The 16,057-nt window shown below is 41.6% G+C and overlaps 1 pseudogene; it reads left to right on the top strand.

Annotated features, from left to right (window-relative positions):
* The first annotated feature begins 12,152 nt into the window (after window positions 1–12,152).
* LOC124778957 lies at window positions 12,153–12,270 on the top strand (annotated as a pseudogene).
* Window positions 12,271–16,057: the final 3,787 nt, after the last annotated feature.

The following is a 16,057-nucleotide window of genomic DNA, read 5'->3' on the forward strand; positions in this document are numbered from 1 at the left end:
ACTGGTGATGTGATTTCGACAAGTTGGTAAGGCCCATGAGAATTTGTCACCAATTTTTTCGTCCTTCCTTTAGCAACATAGCGAGTGGATAGAAAAACCCAATGTACAATTTTAAAATCTGTATACTTAGCGTGTACGTTGCCTAATGTCAGTTGTCATTCTAATTCTATGGTATTCGCTTTCTGTACATTTTTCCAAGCGTCCTTAATGATTCGTGGAAATTTTCTAACTGCTTCTCCGTCCTTTCCTTCTTTGGGCTTAATAACATCGAATGGCGACGGCATCTTCCTACTACAAATAAATCCATACGGCGACATGCCTGTTCCTTCGTGTGTTTTGACGTTGTAAGCGCCTACACAGTATTTAATGACGATTTCCCAATTATTGTTGGTCTTGATAAAATAACTAAGCATCTTCCTGATAGGGTAGTGGAACCTTTCTGTCCGTCCGTCTGCCTGTGGGTGTAATGGGGTGGAGTGTAATTTACGTACTTTCAGTAAACAGCAAAGTTGTTTCTTGAGATCGGACATGAAGTTACTACATTGATTGCTTATAAGTCCTTCTGGTATGCAGAATTTTGAAATCCAGTTACTGAACATAGCCTGTGCAATGGTGTTTTCCTTTGATCATGGAAACTTAACATGGTTTAGATATCTTGAGAAATGATCTATATCCGTTAGTGCGTAACTCTTCCCAGCTGGCGTTTTATTAAAGGGACCATAAACGCCCATCTTATTATTTGAAATGTGTGTGACGCTTCTGGGAGTCTTTGTAACGGTATACATTGATGGAAATAGTTTGCTTGCTGGTCGCATGGTATGATGTTGCGCATGCATTCTTGTCTCCCACCAGAAACGTTCAGCAACATGTCTTTCAGTAATTCTTTGACCACCGTGACCTGAAAGAATGTGATTTTTTATTTTTATTTATTTATTTATTTATTGTTCCGTGGGACCACATTTAGGAGAAGTCTCCATGGTCATGGAACGAGTCAATACATGAAATTATAACACGATTGTAGAAACAGATAAAATGAAATATAAGAAACATATTCAGGCGACAAGTCGTTAGTTTAAATAAAGAAAATCAAGAATGTAACACTGGAATTTGCTTAATTTTTTATCTCTTCCAGAAGCTCCTCGACAGAATAGAAGGAGTGAGCCATGAGGAAACTCTTCAGTTTAGACTTAAAAGTGTTTGGGCTACTGCTAAGATTTTTGAGTTCTTGTGGTAGCTTATTGAAAATGGATGCAGCAGAATACTGCACTCCTTTCTGCACAAGAGTCAAGGAAGTGCATTCCACATGCAGATTTGATTTCTGCCTAGTATCAACTGAGTGAAAGCTGCTAACTCTTGGGAATAAGCTAATATTGCTAACAACAAACGACATTAAAGAAAATACATACTGTGAGGGCAATGTCAAAATTCCCAGACTATTGAATAGGGGTCGACAAGAGGTTTTCGAACTTACACCATACATAGCTCGAACAGCCCGTTTTTGAGCCAAAAATACCCTTTTTGAATCAGAAGAATTACCCCAAAATATAATACCATATGACATAAGCGTATGAAAATATGCCAAGTATACTACTTTTCGTGTTGAAATGTCACTTATTTCAGATACTGTTCTAATGGTAAGTAAAGCGGCATTTAGTTTCTGAACAAGACCCTGAACATGGGCTTTCCACAACAGCTTACTATCTATCCGTACGCCTAGGAACTTGAACTGTTCCTTCTCGCTTATAACATGCCCATTCTGTCTGATTAAAATGTCAGTTCTTGTTGAATTGTGGGTTAGAAACTGTACAAACTGAGTCTTACTGTGATTTAGCATCAAATTATTTTCCACAAGCCACGAACTTATATCATGAACTGCATTATTTGATAATGTTTCAATATTACACACAAGATCCTTCACTACCAAGGTGGTGTCATCAGCAAACAGAAATATTTTTGAATCACCTGTAATACTAGAAGGCATATCATTTACATAAATAAGGAACAGCAGTGGCCCCAGCACCGACCCTTGGGGAACGCCCCATTTAACAGTGCCCCATTGGGACTGAACATCATTACCACTCTCAATATTGCGGAGGATTACCTCCTGCTTTCTGTTCTTAAAGTAGGAGGCGAACCAATTGTAAGCTACTCCCCTTACTCCATAATGTTCCAACTTCTGCAGTAATATTTTGTGGTCAACACAGTCAAAAGCCTTCGTTAAATCAAAGAAAACACCTAACGTTCGCAACCTTTTATTTAATCCGTCCAAAACCTCACAGAGAAAAGAGACTATAGCATTTTCAGTTGTTAAGCCATTTCTAAAACCAAACTGTACATTTGACAGCAAATTATGTGAATTTAAATGCTGCAGTAACCTTGTATATACAAACCTCTCGGTAACTTTAGCAAACACCGATGGCATAGAAATAGGTCTATAATTGTCAACATTATCCCTGTCTCCCTTTTTATAAAGTGGCTTCACTACCGGGTACTTTAATCGGTCAGGAAACCGACCACTCCTAAAGGAAAAGTTACAGATATGGCTAAGTACTGAGCTAACATACGTGGAACAATACTTCAGCATTCTGCTAGATACCCCGTCATATCCATGAGAGTTCTTGGTCTTTAGTGATTTAATTATTAACTCAATGTCCCTCTTGTCAGTATCATGGAGGAGCATTTCAGGTAACAGTCTCGGAACACTTTTTTCTAAGAGCGCTATATGATTCCCTGTTGGGACAAGGTTTCTATTTAGTTCACCTGCTTTATTCAGAAAGTGATTATTAAGTACTGTACATATATGCGACTTATCAGTAACACGGACGTCCCCACTACGCACTGATTCTATATTCTCGACCTGTCTCTGCAGACCAGCCACTTCCTTTACGACTGACCATATGGTTTTAATTTTATCCTGAGACTTAGCTATTCTATCTGCATACCACATACTTTTTGCCTTCCTAATAACTTTTTTAAGCGCCTTACAATACTGTTTGTAATGGGCTGCTGCATTTAGATTTTGACTGTTTCTAACGTTTTGATATAATTGCCACTTTGTTCTACAAGATATTGTTATCCCTTTAGTCAGCCACCCAGGCTGCCTGTTTGTGCTAGTACCCTGTTTTGAACGTTCTAACGGAAAGCAACTTTCAAAGAGCACGAGAAAAGTCTTGAGGAAAGCATTATATTTATCGTCTACTGTATCAGCGCTATAAACATCTTGCCACTCTTGTTCCTTGATAAGGTTTACAAAAGTCTGTACAGCAACTGGATCAGCTTTCCTAAAAAGTTGGTAACTATATTTAACATGTGTTGCAGCACAAAAATCTTTTAGACTTAAAATTTGTGCATCATGATCTGAAAGGCCATTCACCTTTTTGCTAACAGAATGCCCTTCTAATAATGACGAATGAACAAAAATATTGTCTATGGTTGTTCTACTGCTCCCTTGCACTCTCGTTGGAAAGAATACGGTTTGCATAAGATTATATGAATTAAGGAGGTCTACCAGCATCCTTTTCCTTGCACAATCACTTATACAATTAATATTGAAGTCACCACATATAACTAACTTTTTGTATTTCCTATAAAGTGAACCAAGAACCTCCTCTAGATTTAGCAAAAATGTTGTGAAATCGGAGTCTGGGGATCTACACTCCTGGAAATTGAAATAAGAACACCGTGAATTCATTGTCCCAGGAAGGGGAAACTTTATTGACACATTCCTGGGGTCAGATACATCACATGATCACACTGACAGAACCACAGGCACATAGACACAGGCAACAGAGCATGCACAATCTCGGCACTAGTACAGTGTATATCCACCTTTCGCAGCAATGCAGGCTGCTATTCTCCCATGGAGACGATCGTAGAGATGCTGGATGTAGTCCTGTGGAACGGCTTGCCATGCCATTTCCACCTGGCGCCTCAGTTGGACCAGCGTTCGTGCTGGACGTGCAGACCGCGTGAGACGACGCTTCATCCAGTCCCAAACATGCTCAATGGGGGACAGATCCGGAGATCTAGCTGGCCAGGGTAGTTGACTTACACCTTCTAGAGCACGTTGGGTGGCACGGGATACATGCGGACGTGCATTGTCCTGTTGGAACAGCAAGTTCCCTTGCCGGCCTAGGAATGGTATAACGATGGGTTCGATGACGGTTTGGATGTACCGTGCACTATTCAGTGTCCCCTCGACGATCACCAGTGGTGTACTGCCAGTGTAGGAGATCGCTCCCCACACCATGATGCCGGGTGTTGGCCCTGTGTGCCTCGGTCGTATGCAGTCCTGATTGTGGCGCTCACCTGCACGGCGCCAAACACGCATACGACCATCATTGGCACCAAGGCAGAAGCGACTCTCATCGCTGAAGACGACACGTCTCCATTCGTCCCTCCATTCACGCCTGTCGCGACACCACTGGAGGCGGGCTGCACGATGTTGGGGCGTGAGGGGAAGACGGCCTAACGGTGTGCGGGACCGTAGCCCAGCTTCATGGAGACGGTTGCGAATGGTCCTCCCCGATACCCCAGGAGCAACAGTGTCCCTAATTTGCTGGGAAGTGGCGGTGCGGTCCCCTACGGCACTGCGTAGGATCCTACGGTCTTGGCGTGCATCCGTGCGTCGCTGCGGTCCGGTCCCAGGTCGACGGGCACGTGCACCTTCCGCCGACCACTGGCGACAACATCGATGTACTGTGGAGACCTCACGCCCCACGTGTTGAGCAATTCGGTGGTACGTCCACCCGGCCTCCCGCATGCCCACTATACGCCCTCGCTCAAAGTCCGTCAACTGCACATACGGTTCACGTCCACGCTGTCGCGGCATGCTACCAGTGTTAAAGACTGCGATGGAGCTCCGTATGCCACGGCAAACTGGCTGACACTGACGGCGGCGGTGCACAAATGTTGCGCAGCTAGCGCCATTCGACGGCCAACACCGCGGTTCCTGGTGTGTCCGCTGTGCCGTGCGTGTGATCATTGCTTGTACAGCCCTTTCGCAGTGTCCGGAGCAAGTATGGTGGGTCAGACACACCGGTGTCAATGTGTTCTTTTTTCCATTTCCAGGAGTGTATAAATAACAACAGCAAGAAGTTTAGCTCCACTAAATTTAACCACACCTGCACAACATTCAAACACCTTTTCAGTGCAGTACTTTGAAACATCAATTGACTCAAATGAGATACCGTTTTTCACATACATGGCTACTCCCCCACACCGCAAAGAGCTCCTAGAAAAGCTGCCAGCCAGCCTGTATCCTGGTAAAGGAAGCCTCTGAATTATCTCCTTATTTAAGAAGTGTTCAGATATACCAATAATTTCAGAGTCAACATCTATAAGCAGTTCACTAACTTTATCTCTAATACCTTGTATATTTTGATGGGCTTCTTGCATGACTTCATGTTGGAGGCGTTTGGGAACCACGATTCTCGGTCCGAGTCTAGTTATTCGACACACGACTGCATCCCGTGGGGAAAACTGCCAGTGTGTCGCATATCTTTTGCAATCTGTATCGGAAGCCCGTGCTTTTTGCTATTCTTCTGCATCGTTATCTACAGCTTCTGATACTGTTACCTTTCCACTAAGATTGTCAGCGTTGGCATGTTTCTTCCTCGGTTTTTGAATGACTTCAAAGTCCATTTCGGAGAGGCATAGGGAACCACGCATCAAACGACTTGCCCTGTCTTTTAGCCCAAGTGACCACTTGAGAGCAGCATGCTCCATGATTATCTCGAATTAATTCCCGTTCAGATAGCACCTGAAATATTTTATACCATAGATGACACTCCGTAACTCCTTTTCTGTTGCTGAATAATTCTTTTCTACTGTATTTAATTGTCTGGACACATAGGCTACTGGGTGTTGAGCGTCGTTTACGTTTTGACCCAAAACTGCCCCGACAGCATTCCCAGATGCATCGCAGGCCAAGACGAATTCTTTGCTGAAATCTGTATAGGTTAATACAGGACTATGTGTTAGTTTGTATTGCAGTGTTTCAAATGCTGTGTCGCATTCTGTTGTGCAGTGAAATTTAGTACTTTTTTTCAATGACTGCGTGAGAGGTCGTGCTATTTCTGCATCGTTTTCTACAAATTTTCGATAATAATTTCAGAGGCCTAGAAATTGCTGCACTTCCTTGATAGACTGCGATGTTGGAAAATCTTTAACTGCCGTTATTAGCCGTGGATCGGGTTTGATTCCGTGTTCGCTGATAACATGGCCTGATTATGTTACTTTATTTGATGCAATGTGACGCTTTTCCAAATTTAATGTTAATTTAGTGTCCCTGAGAAGTAGGAAAACTTCTCGTAACCGAATTGCATGTTCCTTGATGTCTTTTGAAAATACGATTATATCATCGGAGTATATCATGCATTGTCGAGGTTTTAACCCACGTAACACACCATCTGGCAATCTTTGGAATTGCAGGGCATTTTTTACTTCGAAGGCATCCTCAAAAATTGCAATGACCTGAAGGGCTAGAGAAAGTAGTCTCCTCAAGTCAATTGTGGAGAAATATTTACTGCTGAGGAGATGGCCAATGGCGTCTACGATATTCGGTAATGGATACACGTCCGATATTGATTTGCTATTTAAATGCCCTTAATCACAACTGAATCTATAACGTTTTCCACAGCTAGCCGATTTCTTTGGCACAATTACGATATTTGCGCTGTATGTTGAACTCGAATACTCTGTTATACCATCCTGTGATTGCTGATCTATGAATTCATCAAGTAATGTTGTAACTGGTGAGGAACTCTTTATGGTCTCCTATAAATTAGCGTTTTACCTCTTGTTGGACTCCTGTGTTGTGTGATGTTCGTTGCTGGTAATGGTCTCTGTCAACTAAACAGATCCTGAAACTCGTCCAGCACTGCTTCAATCACATCCCATTTGTTTTCTTTGAATTGTATTATCTTCTGGCGCAATGCATTTTTGTGGGCAGTTGGTTTGTCGCTATTGTCTACGTCCGACCAATCAAAATCATCTTACTCTAAAGCAGTTACATCCGCTGTTAACATTACTTTCGTAACTCCTTATCTTCTGACCCAAAATTATCTTTATGCACCGGTACCTCCTGTACGCCATCGATCGTTGCGGCACGAACTATACTCCTGCGCGTAAAACAATGTGCTCCGTTTAATTCATCATTTTCCTCTAACAGTTCCACTATGCATAATGTTTTCAGGTAAAGTAGCAGTAATGTCCACCAAAAGTAGCTTTCCTGTACCGAATGGTACTTTATTCTGCGAATCTACATTCAAGGACGGTTCTCACAGTTTAGTTGATTCCTTTTTCCTCAGAAAGGGATCTTGCGGCAGAGCGTCCTTCGCAGGTATGTCACCTAGTCGAAACAATGGCCCTCGAAGTTCCACTGTTTCCTGACCGAGGTTGATTATGGCGTGATGTTTATTCAGGAAATCTAACCCTAGTATACCATCAAATTCGTCGCTTACCGTTGACAGGAATTCCTCAACCTTCTGGAATCTTACACCCTCATTGTGAAAGGTCAGTGACGTACAGCCTAATGAACGTACGTCACCTCCGCCTGAACCGCTTAACTTATACCTGGCCTCAGTGCAATGTTTACTTGTGACTGACACGTGAGCCCCAGTGTCGACTAATAGTCTATGTGTTTTATCCTGAATAGTTACTGGTAACCAGCACTCCACCTTCTATTGCGCTCTAACAGCATAGATCTCTAATGGGAACGCCTAGCGGTGGTTCTGGGTTTCCCGTTCTTGTTTAACGGATCTCTGTTTGCAAATTTCCTTGTACTGATATGTACGGGCCATCCTTTGACAATTTGTACACAGTTTTTCGCGATGTGTCCGTGCCTATCGCATCTGAAACAACGAACCCCTGTGGTCGGTTTCCTGACAGATTAAAGTACTCGGTAATGAAGCCACTTTATAAAAAGGGAGACACTGATAATGTTGACAATTTTAGACCTATTTCTATGCCATCGGTGTTTGCTAAAGTTATCGAGAAGGTTGTATATACAAGGTTACTGGAGCATTTAAATTCACATAATTTGCTGTCAAATGTTCAGTTTGGTTTTAGAAATGGTTTAACAACTGAAAATGCTATAGTCTCTTTTCTCTGTGAGGTTTTGGACGGATTAAATAAAAGGTTGTGAACGTTAGGTGTTTTCTTTGATTTAACGAAGGCTGTTGACCACAAAATATTACTGCAGAAGTTGGGCCATTATGGAGTAAGGGGAGTAGCTTACAATTGGTTCGCCTCTTACTTTAAGAACAGAAAGCAGAGGGTAATTCTCCGCAATATTGAGAGTGGTAGTGATGTTCAGTCCCAATGGGGCACTGTTAAGTGGGGCGTTCCCCAAGGGTCGGTGCTGGGGCCACTGCTGTTTCTTATTTATATAAATGATATGCCTTCTAGTATTACAGGTGATTCAAAAATATTTCTGTTTGCTGATGACACCAGCTTGATAGTGAAGGATCTTGTGCGTAATATTGAAACAGTAACAAATAATGTAGTTCATGAAATAAGTTCGTGGCTTGTGGAAAATAATTTGATGCTAAATCACAGTAAGACTCAGTTTTTACAGTTTCTTACTCACAATTCAACAAGAACCGATATTTTGATCAGACAGAATAGGCATATTATAAGCGAGACAGAACAGTTCAAGTTCCTAGGCGTTCGGATAGATAGTAAGCTGCTGTGGAAAGCCCATGTCCAGGATCTTGTTCAGAAACTAAATGCTGCTTTATTTACCATTAGAACAGTATCTGAAATAAGTGACACTTCAACACGAAAAGTAGTCTACTTCGCATATTTTCATACGCTTATGTCGTATGGTATTATTTTTTGGGGTAATTCTTCTGATTCAAAAAGGGTATTTTTGGCTCAAAAACGGGCTGTTCGAGCTATATGTGGTGTAAGTTCGAGAACCTCTTGTCGACCTCTATTCAAAAATATGGTAATTCTGACTGTGGTGTCACCGCCAGACACCACACTTGCTAGGTGGTAGCCTTTAAATCGGCCGAGGTCCGTTAGTATACGTCGGACCCGCGTGTCGCCACTGTCAGCGATTGCAGACCGAGCGCCGCCACACGGCAGGTCTAGAGAGACTTCCTAGCACTCGCCCCAGTTGTACAGCCGACCTTGCTAGCGATGCTACACTGACAAATACGCTCTCATTTGCCGAGACGATAGTTAGCATAGCCTTCAGCTACGTCATTTGCTACGGCCTAGCAAGGCGCCATTATCAATAGATATTTAACTTGTGATGCCTGTACCGTCAGACCGATGTACACCACTTATGGATTAAAGTTAAGTATTCTACCAGCTACCTCCTGTTTTGCTAGTCTTATTTCTCTGACCTGTTCCAGACCTCACGCCAGACTGCGTGAGCTTAAACGCGTGCCTTTCGGCTACCCGTCATAGTGGCTTCGCTGTCGGGCCAGTCCACTACACTGACATTGCCCTCACAGTATATATTTTCTTTAATGTCGTTTGTTGTTAGCAATGTTAGCCTATTCCCAAGAGTTAGCAGCTTTCACTCAGTAAATACTAGGCAGAAATCAAATCTGCATGTAGAATGCACTTCCTTGACTCTTGTGCAAAAAGGAGTGCAGTATTCTGCTGCATACATTTTCAGTAAGCTACCACAAGAACTCAAAAATCTTAGCAGTAGCCCAAACTCTTTTAAGTCTAAACTGAAGAGTTTCCTCATGGCTCACTCCTTCTATGCTGTCGAGGAGCTCCTGGAAGAGCTAAAAAATTAAACACATTCCAGTGTTACATTGTTGATTTTCTTCATTTATACTTACGACTTGTCACCTGAATATGTTTTTTTATATTTAATTTGATCTGTTTCTAATATCGTGTTATAATTTCATGTATTTACTAGTTCCATGACCATGGAGACTTCTCCTTAATTTGGTCCCACGGAACAATAAATAAAAAAAATAAATAAATACATTTTTCCTTTCCTTGTACCTCGTCGCGTCGTGTATTTCTTCTAATGCTGTAGCATTGTTGACAGCATCAGTTAAATCGTTCGGAAATTCTTCCCTAACACGGCGCGTTGTTTCGGGTGGCAATCCTTGCAAAAAAGTTGAATATACTTATTGGTTTCATCACTGGCTGACAGTAAGTGTTACTATTAACTTTTCGTATTGTATCCACAAAGCTGTCAGTTGTTTCGCTGTGTGTTTGGGACATGGTGTTCAACTGCTCCCTATAAAAACGGCAATTTTTCTGCTTTTTAAACCTTTTGAGGAAATCTTGTTTCAATTCTTCAAAAGTTAATGCATTTCGTAACTCCTCGTGATATAGTACATGTGCCTTAGCTTCCCCGATTAACTGCAACTTTGTCATTTGCAACATCTGTCCATATGACCAGAAACCAAGTTATGGCTGATAACGAAGCAGCAAAAAATGCTTCTATATCCTCGCTTGGCTTGCCAGAGAAGGGAGTCGCAAGGATGGCTGGTGAAGAATCTGGTATGGGAGAGGTTGCCCTAAATGTCGACCTATACTCGGATAATGGATTCAACAATTCATCATTTTCAGACGTCAATTGAGCTACCAGATTAAGTACGCTGTGAACCTCGTGGATGGAAACTGTATGTCAATGTAATTCTTTCCTGTTTAACAAATGGTTATTCACATAAATATATCTCGTATGACTAGAAGAACATAGACTCAACTATATAACAAGTAAAATTATAAATATGATTACAATTCCGATTAAAATAACAAAACCATTTAACACCATCCGACAAGAAATTTTCTTGTGTCAAATTTCTTTGAATGACTGAGAGCTTTATATTGTGTTTTTTATTTTTTACCCCAAAAGCGTTACTTGAAAAGGAAAAATATTTGGGACCAATTTATACTCACCAACGTACTAAAATACTGTCCATTGGTTCGAAGTTGTCGTCTGCTGTCTGTGGGTTGTTAATGGCCAATCGCTGGCAATGGTCACATGAATTTCTTGTACCAAAAATTCTCTACCATGTACACCTCAAAATATAGCCAAGGTTATCTGACACCAAATGTACGCGTGTCGTGGTTTTGTGACACTAGATACTGAGGGTCAGTGACAGAGGTGAGCAAAGGTCACAATTTTGTCAGGAATGGTGGGAGGGAAAGCGACACTTTGTGGGCGGTGGAATGGATTCTTTCCTTGGCTCAATGGGTTAGGTGTGAGAGAGGTATTAGTGGTTCCAATAAGTCATTTATTGACATATAATACCGTTTAAACAAACAGTGTAATACACTGTGCTTTAACTCGCCCAATTCTTCGCGACAGCGGCGAGGCGCGGAGTCGTAGCGTGCAGATTACGGTGACCGCTGATGTGGCGACGGCTCTTGTTGCAGCGGAGCGCCAGGCGGCGTATCATCTCATTCAGTACCGCACCCGAGACTCACTACGGCGGCGGCACCGTCTTCTCCTTATGAATTCGCTCGTTGCGTTATTAACAAGTGACTACGGCGTGGCGCGGAGTGCTCCGTCCTGTAATCGAACCAGTTACCTCAGATTCGGCGTCTTCTGGCGGAGTTCATCAACCTCTAGGTTCACAGATGACCCATTTGATCAGGCCGCAGTCCTTCCTTACCAGCCACCTGGGTAAGTACCACAAAAGCTCTTTTCTGGTAAGATTTAGTATGGCATCTTCTGGTTTGGCCTGCTGGTGCGGTACCGACATCTGTCGCGCAGCGTAGCAGCTAAGTCGTTGCAGCCAAGTATGGCGTCCGCTGACTAACGATTGGTCCGTCTGTCCAGACGACGTTTCTTCGATTCTCTTTTCTCCACACAAAGGAACACCTCATGCCCGATTGTCGGAGGTATTTACTCGGTGTTTTCGCGAATGTTGCGATGTTTCTAGGGCGGTGACTGGCTCGTGGTCGCTGATCTGTCCAAGTGCTGACTGCTGTTGCGCAAACTCCGCTGGTAATCAACTTTCTTGTTAGACTGCTGCCGCTTCCTAATTCTGTGGCTTAACGTGTCAAAAGTCCCTAATATATTCACTTAACCTTTAATAAATCTTCACGAATTTTTCTGCCAGAACTCTGCTTTGAACAATCGTAAATAACACATAATTATTATACACAACCATAAATAACACACAATAATTATACATAATTATTGTACTCCCTATAATACTTAACTAGGCAACGGCCTTGCCGCAGTGGCTACACCAGTTCCCGTGAGATCACCGAAGTTAAGCGCTGTCGGCCGTGGTTGGCACTTGGATGGGTGACCATCCAGGCCGCCATGCGCTGTTGCCATTTTTCGTGGTGCACTCAGCCTCGTGATGCCAATTGAGGAGCTACTCGACCGAATGGCAGCGGCTTCGGTCAAGAATACCCCATCATAACGACCGGGAGAGCGGTGTGCTGACCCCATGCCCCTCCTATCCGCATTCTCCCTCTAAGGATGACACGGCGGTCCGATGGTCCCGATGGGCCACTTGTGGCCTGTAGACGGAAGGTTTTTTTTAATGATACTTAACTGTCGATTAGTAATCTAATATTTTTGAGAGAAAGTAGAGCAGTTTGTTTATGCTGTAACCCTAATATTTATTTTATTTTTTCCACGCGACAGAACGAATTCTACAATTTTTACATCAGTGCAACTTTTTATGCGCAAAATTGCTAAACATTGAAGATCTGAACTTCTTGACACTTTTGCTAAGTTAGCACCAGCTGTTCGGGAAATACTTCAATTTTCCCGCAAATCACTTGTTTCTTCTGAACACCCTGATCACTTTGAAGCAAGTAAATCTTTTTTACCGAAACTAGATCTCACTTTGGCTATTAAAATTTGCACAAATACCCATTATAGGGAGTCTTGTTTGATCAAAATGTAGTCAGTACTAAGACAGTTGTGTGGCTAACAAATCTTGTATTTATTACTACTACCTAAACGGAACATGTCAGAGCTAGAAGGTGAAAAAATTTGCTATGCTGTAAGTGTGCAACTATACACATATAAGCTATAGTAAATAATCTTTTGGTATGACTCCACTGTCAAGAGAACAGCAGTGTCGTGATTTCAATCTGCTGCGCCAGTGTGGCGTGCCGACACATCGTACAAGTGGATCGTATCCATGAAATCTCTACATCGGGAAGTAAGTAAATAACTGATAATGCAACACAACGCCAGCACTGCTAACGTTATGAATGCGGTAATACAGGAAAAACCACGGTGAGCACCATCGACCATGCAACCATATGGCATGAATTATTCACGTAACCCATCCATGAACGGAATGGATCATACGCGTCCCGCTCGAGAAACTCTACTACAATGATATTTGCAGCAAGGAGAAAGGCTGAACTAAACCTGCAGCGCAGTAGTGCCTTATTAATTAAAAATATTTTTTTGGCAGCAAGAGGAAAGGAAATATTCAATGTTGCATCAAGGAAACTAAGTGACTTTTTTAATTTTTGGAAATCATACACTGTAGTACCCAGACCAAACTCTTTCCATGATCACTCACAACTCTTTCCCTAGAAGCTTAGAAGGTAAGGCAAAGACCGCGACTTCATCTGTTGGTGCAGTCTTTAAATTCATATTCCTTTTCGAATATAATTACTGTTAGTTGCTCCCCCTAAGTGTATCAGGGTCTACTCCCTCTCTCTGGAAAGATGTAGATGTCAGTTCTCCAAGAGAAAAGTTGGCATCCAGTTTCGGCTCCGTGAAACTCTTCCTGTTTTGCGCCACCACTGAGTGGGAAATATAGAGATATGTGGTCATGACGCTTCCTTCCTGAACTGTACAATCTCTTGCCATAATTTTATCCATGGACCGTATTCGTGTAACTTGTGTGCAACAAGAACTTTTGGTTCCTGGAGAAAGAAACAAATGAAAATTCATGATCACTTCTGTACGCACAGCCTTGGAGACTGCAGATCACTGCTGTTTATCACCTCTCTTTTTAGACACGAAGTCCGAAGTAGTCTCATAATTACACTGAATAAGTTCTTTACTCCAGTGTTTCAACGCACATGATGACCATTTCAGTCCACAATGGCTGTTGTTCAGAGTCTGTTGAATTATACTATCTTAAATGTATGTTAGCATATTAGAACACACAGACGACTGTGGTCCATGAAAATAGTCATTATTTGCTACAATTATCAAACAAAATGTGTAATATAGAACCTTTTCAGCCATTACTGGACTGTTACCTTCCTCCATAATGTCGATCTCGTATTTCATTGTAACCTTACATTAGTGTCCTTTACGTCAAGAAATCTTGGACAGTAAAATAAAAATGTTGCGTCATTATGATGTAGTTCCGATTAAACTGTGGGGAACAGCACTGTAACACGTGACATGCACGCCACGTCAGTAAAATATAGATTGAAGATTCTGCAACATTCCACTTGGATGTAGTGGTTTCTGACACTTGTCTCAGCCAATGAAGATCTTCTGGACTTCAAAGTGTTGTTCTCAAGTAATTTTGTTGTAGCTTTATAGGCAGCATATAACGCGATCATTGTTCTCTGGGGAATTACATTGTGACTGTTGCATATGCCCTAATAGTTACGATGTTTGAGAAGCCTAAAATGCACTGCGTGACAAAAAAGTAAGCATCCAAAAGACATGATCGAATGTCAATCTAATTTCGTACAATTTCATACCATCGGAGGGTACGTAAACGTTGTAATTGATTTGTTGTTACACGGAAAAGATAAAATTGTACGCTGCCACTGGATTTATTTAAAAGCCATCATTGCTGTGATATTCGGTTTTTCACTTTAAAAAATTATTTTCTGTCTGTTTCCACCTGTCCACCTAAATGTAAGAACGCTCTTTCATGTCACATCCGTTAATTCAAATAATAATTGTAATATTTATTTGAATATACGTATTTTATTTTATAGTAATAACTTGAGATTCTGTTTTTAGTTACATGTCTAGAAATTCTTTATATTACAATTTTAATTACGTTGGCAAGCGACTGGTATGGTGACGTGTTGATTTATGTGCCATCCACGCGCCATTATGTGAGTACCTGCACGTTGAAAAAGTCGTCCCTTGCAGTTTAAATTTCTCTCGCGAAGGCAGATTAATATTTTATAGCATAATGCAAAACATTTTGTTGCATTGCACTTCACACAATCGTTGTCCACTGTCACCAAACTTACCTGCTTCCCAACGAAGTCTGAACATGACGACTACAACAGCGGGTATCAAATTCGACTGTCAACAGGATAAGTTACTCAAAACAGAAATTATTTTTCTATGACTTTCCGTGTTCTGCTCCCCCAGTGGTCACTGTGGCATTTGGTTTTCGGAAGAATGCTATATTAACTTTTTACGTCAATTCCTTCCTTCTCCTTTTTTTTATTTTATTGGGATACGTTACACTGGCTACACGGTGACAGGACCACATTCACATATACATATGCAAATTTGAAGTACAAGACATAACATTGTTATAACCTTACTCTATTCTTTTTTTTACGGGTGCTAATGACCGTAGCAGTTTTGCGCCCTTAAACTACAAAAAAATTATTCTTTTTCAGGAAAACAACGCATGGAAAACAAAGGCAGAGACCGGAAGAAATTAATTATAAGGGAGATAAAAGAAGACAATAATGTAGAAAAGAAGACAGGATAAATACATCATGAGTGAAAGTTCGATGTCTACACTAGACTGTAAAAGAACAGGTGAGGAAGATATTGTCTATTTTTTTTCCTTGCTTGAGCTTAGTGTGTATGTTTACCTAAATTGTACACGTACAAAATAGTTTCTTCCTTAACTTTACGATGGCAGATACCTTTAAAAATACTCAGTAGCTTAGCTACGCAAAATGGCTGAAATCACGTTGCAAGCGCGCGTAATGGCGCAACGAGGTATGAATGTTTCATCTCAGTAATGTAGTATTCGAGCACATTCTTGCTCAGCAGACTTTATTATTTGTGTGTCGACATTAATTTGGATTATTAAAATTTATATATGTGACATTAGTTATTATTTAGTGCTATGGTAAAGATCGGAAAGAAAATGCTTTATGAGGTAGAATTTAGTGCTGATGAACGTGAATGAGCTGATGCGGCTAA

This window comes from Schistocerca piceifrons, chromosome 2 (assembly GCF_021461385.2).
Source record: "Schistocerca piceifrons isolate TAMUIC-IGC-003096 chromosome 2, iqSchPice1.1, whole genome shotgun sequence".
In the NCBI taxonomy this organism is placed as follows: domain Eukaryota; kingdom Metazoa; phylum Arthropoda; class Insecta; order Orthoptera; family Acrididae; genus Schistocerca; species Schistocerca piceifrons.